Source organism: Marmota marmota, unplaced genomic scaffold (assembly GCF_001458135.2).
Source record: "Marmota marmota marmota unplaced genomic scaffold, marMar, whole genome shotgun sequence".
Taxonomy (NCBI): domain Eukaryota; kingdom Metazoa; phylum Chordata; class Mammalia; order Rodentia; family Sciuridae; genus Marmota; species Marmota marmota.
In genome coordinates this window covers 71504-76465 of record NW_026006858.1, presented here as the reverse complement: position 1 = coordinate 76465, position 4962 = coordinate 71504, and the positions used below count along the sequence as shown (strand labels likewise).

At 35.1% G+C, this 4962-nt stretch overlaps 1 long non-coding RNA gene across 1 annotated transcript in view; it reads right to left on the bottom strand.

Annotated features, from left to right (window-relative positions):
* Positions 1 to 3524: 3524 nt before the first annotated feature.
* Positions 3525 to 4962, bottom strand: part of LOC125614775 — a 19376-nt gene continuing 17938 nt past the window's right edge. The window contains exon 2 of the long non-coding RNA XR_007345336.1: positions 3525 to 4457. This is a non-coding gene — a long non-coding RNA (uncharacterized LOC125614775). The remainder of the gene's footprint in view (positions 4458 to 4962) is intronic.

Genomic DNA, 4962 nt, shown 5'->3' with positions numbered 1-4962 from the left:
CCCCTCCCCTCCCCTCCCATCTTCTCTCTCTACCCCATCTACTGTACTTCATTTCTCTCCCTTGTTTTTTTCCCCCTTTCCCTTCACCTCCTCTTATATGTAATTTTTGTATAACGATGAGGGTCTCCATCCATTTCCATGCAATTTCCCTTCTCTCTCCCTTTCCCTCCCACCTGTCATCCTGGTTTAATGTTAATCTTCTTCTCATGCTCTTCCTCCCTGCTCTGTACTTAGTTGCTCTCCTTATATCAAAGATGACACTTAGCATTTGTTTTTTAGGGATTGACTAGCTTCACTTAGCATAATCTGCTCTAGTGCCATCCATTTCCCTGCAAATGCCATGATTTTGGGAAGAAACCCCATAGAGTAAAAATGCCCAATAAAAACAACACATAAGGGGCTGGGATTGTGTCTCAGCAGTAGAGTGCTCACCTTCCATGTACAAGACCCTGGGTTCAATCCTCAGTACCACATAAAAAATAAATAAGTGAAATAAAGGTATTGTGTCCACCTACAGTTAAAAAAAATACATTAAAAAAAACCAAAAACATAAGGTACAAGGTGAGAAACTAACCTTTACCTCAGAGCAAAGACTGTCCAAGGAATGGGGCATGACTCTTGTCCTTGCAAAGACACACAGAGCACTCCTAGGCTCATACCCACCCTGCTGAGCTGTTTATCTACAAATAACAGGAGAGATCTGCTGTGCCTGGTGTCCCTGACTCAGTCAGGCTAGGTGGGGATCCATAGCAACCCCCTAGCAGCCACCAATCAGCATGAGACAGGGAAAATACCTGAGATGCTAGATGACCTTCCCAGTACTTTATGGTGGTTGATAACATTTTGGGAAATCATATAGTTCAGCACATACTCCCCTCATGGCCTAAGCCAATCTGTTCAAATGAATCCCCATCTTGTACTAACCAATCACCCTTATCCAACTTGTTCCCGCCAGTGAATATGCTAATCATGTTTTAGAGTTGTTTATGATTTTCCCAAGGTGTGTGATGATTTGCCAAGAGATGTTATGATGTATGTGGGGTACCTGCCTTCCCCAAAGAGTGTATAAAACTGCTGCAAACCCCAGGCTCAGGGCCTCTAAGCCACCAGTTGCTGTGTGTGTGGAGGACTGAGCTAGCTCACAATAAACACCTATTTGCTGCATACATCTATCTTGGTCTCTGGTGGTCTTCTGGGGGTCCTGCATTTGAGCATAACAGTCTCTCCTGAAACCCATGGGAAAAGAAGACAGCACTCCAGTTCTCTAGGACTGCAGTTTCATAGCACAAAAAGTTGCAAAAGCGGGGTGACTTGAGAACTTACACGGATAACAGGGTTTTGACAAGCATAATACAAAGGCATGTAGTAGGTTAATGGTCTAAATGGTTCAGCAAGTAGGGAGTAAGTTTAGATCACAACATCAGAATGTATGATGCACCACTAAAGTTTCAGAGTGAGTTGTTATTTGGTCAGGGAAAGCCAGAATTTATGAGTCATCACTAAAGTTTCAGGGAGGGTTGTTATCTCATTGGGGAAAACCAGACATGGGTGAGTTCAAGGCACTGGTAGGCATTTCAAGCAAGTTTAGAAATCACAGTAATTTATAATGAAGCAGAAATTAACTTTTCATGCCTTTGTGATGAGATGGCTTCCAATCTTAAGAGGAAATTAGGCTGGATTTTTCACTTGCTATAGCCATAGCTTTTAAAGTATATGTTTCATACTTTAACAAGCATGAGCATTAATTTATTAATATTAATTATTACTAATTTTTTAAAAGACTGAGTAAAAGAGGAACTAAGATATTTGTTATTAAATGCATAAAAATTTCGATTAATATATTGATAATATAAACGTGGAAAATTTTGACAATGATAAAAAGACATTTAATATAAGGGCTTCAATACTATAAGTCCCTCATGTTCAGTGGGTCAGTCCTCCAATGATTTTTTTCATTTTTTTAGGTCATTTTAAATTACACTTCTGCAAATGTTTGTTAAGTATACAAATTTAAGATTTTGTATTTTGTAAAGTAGAAAAATGGCAGATTGGAGCTCCTGTCAGGATTTTAAAACTTATAAGCCATGTGGGGCATCTTAGCACTTTTTTTTTTTTCATATTTGCACACAGTCCAATTCTAGAGAGGAATGAGTTGGAGATATAGTCTACTGTCCTGAGCAAAAGAGAAGTTGCCTTAGGCTATTTCTAAATCTTTTAACTTTTCTAACTTTTCAGAATTTTTTTGTAATTTAAAAAAATTATTTATTTTAAGAAATGAATTGTTTTAAATTAATCATTTATCTTTCCTGCATTATTTTTCACTTTCTTTGATTTTTTTTAGAAGAACTAACAGAACAGAATTCCAAAAGTGTTCCATGTAAATTTAAAGGTATGTGTCTAATGATCAAGATAGAAAGCAGAAGCAAAACATCATCTAGTTTGATGATTCTGCCTCAAACTAGAGAATTACTTATTTATTTCTGCCATTATTCACTAGGTTCCTGAGGTTGCAGAAATCACCAAACAACAAAGAGAAAACGTCTTATTAGTTTGTTTTTCACAACCAATTCAAGCTAAAATACACTAGAATCAGTGTAGTTTAAGACCAAAGTGTTTCTAAATAATAAAATATGTACACATAAATATATAAATAAATATAAAATAAAATATTAGATAGATTTTTTTTTCCCTGAATAATCATCTTGTACATATTTCCCTTTAGACACAGTTCTGGGAACAAAGTGTCACAAATAAGACATGGATCCTACATTGCTACACAGAGTAATTAAGGCACATACTAAGAGCTTGGTATAAAACTTGGCACAGAGATGTAAATAACTAGAGAACACCATAAAAAAATTATACCTAAATGCTAAGCAGCAAATTCATAGTCTTTAAGTACATGAAGAGACAAGTTATCATAGCAAATTTTATAACTCAGTTGCTGCTAATATACAGAGATAGAGATATTTATTAAGAGATGGTTTTATGCAGATTTTTAGTTTAAAAAGGGAAAGATCAAATAATGTAGGTGACTTAAACATGAGCAATAATATTTTTCTGCATTCAGTACCTTTTTCGCAGATATATGAATTATAATTAATTCCAACCAGTAAAATGCAGAAATAGTGTAAAGATTATTCACTATTGGTAAAACTACTTAAAAAGAGAACCAAAACTTCCATTCCTGTCCAAATGTTTATTCCCTGACAAAAAGACTGCTTCTTTTGAACCATTTCTGTAGATATGATTTTTTTGTAATAAATATTTTGGTGATATTTTTTGCATATTACTTAATATATTTATGCTTCACATTTTATCTTTTTTCCTATTTTACTACCTATATTCTGAAAGAAAAAATTTCTAACTCCTAAACTCCCTTGATATTTGAGCTATCTTTTAATTTTTAAGCTTATATTATTTCTTTAATGAATACTGTGCTTTCAGGAAAGAATGACTATTATTATGCATCTGGCTCATTTACAGGAGTTTTGTTGTGTTCTTTGGTTTTATTTACAGTGAAGTTAAACAAAAAAAGGTTAATGTTGAACCAAAACACAAAGAAAAGACCACCAACTCAAATTTTAAATCAAATTAAATCAAGATTGTATCGTGTACACAAAAGCTGGCCAGGAGTGTCTCTTACAAGATCCCATGCTAGAGATCATCCCCCTGACCTTCAGGAAAAAGTTTTTACAGCACAAAAGGTTACAAAGGAAGTGGGTGTCTAAGGTACTTACAGCTAACAAGATTTTGACAATCATAATACAAAGGCAGATAGCTGGTTAAGGATCTACATGGCTAACATTTCAAGGGAGGGAATAAATTCAGCTGCAGACATTAGAATTTATGAGCTGCCACTGAGATTTAGAGAGAATTGTATTTTGGTCAGTGGGAGCCAGGATTTATGAGGCACCAGTAAGGTTTTAGAGAGGGTTGATATCTGGTAAGGGATAGCCAGGCATAGGTGAATTCAAAACACAGGTAGAAATTGCAAGCAAGTTTAAAACATCAAAATATTGTCAGGCCAAAGAGAAATTTTAGTTTTCTTACAGAAAACAGAAATAAACTTTTTACCTCTGAAAGCTCTAAGATTTTTTTTTTTTCTCACATCTAATGGCTTCTGGCATTCCTTTGTTTGTGACCATAAATGCTTCTCTTCTGTGTTTATGGGGCTTCCAAAACATAAAATATAGATAAGCCCTTCTCATAGGGAAGATGTTTCTAACATAGCAAGTAACTGCCCTTTAACCCACAGGGTCTGACAACCATATTATAGGATATGAAAGACCTCCAATATCCTTGTTCTCCCAACCATTGTTTGCAAAGATTGACAAAAGTCAATTCATTGCACAGAATGAGTGAGGTGAGTCTCTGCTCTGCAGTCCAGAACAGGTGGTAAAAGAGCCCCAAAGTGAGTTTAGGACAGGGCTTTACATGACATAGCTGACAAAATCCTAAAAACAAGAGAAAACATAAATTCAGAGAGAACCATACCCACATAATCTCATTTGACAGAATTAAATTTATAAGAAGAACAGAGGACAGAGGCAAATCTAAAGGGATTTAACTATATTTTCTTTTTCTAAATTGCTATTAATATCTCCCACAATTATAGAGTTCTGGATCCCTCAGTTACTCCTTTATCATTACCTTCAACCTACAATGCATGAGGCACACTGAATTTACTCTCATACTCATGTATTTATCACTTATTTTTTCAATAGAAATGCATATGTATATGAATATATTTTTCCCACATTTCCAAGATTCTACCCTGAAAATTTCTGTGATATCACTTCCCGGAAATGCATTTTCATTATTTCATGTCAGTTCATCTAAGTATTCCATATCATGCGTTGGAAAAGATGAGACAACTCTAAGGCCCTTCTTATTTGACTATTTATGAACTATAATTAAAGGTCAATCTTAGTACCTCCACAGAACTTAAATCTCATTCAC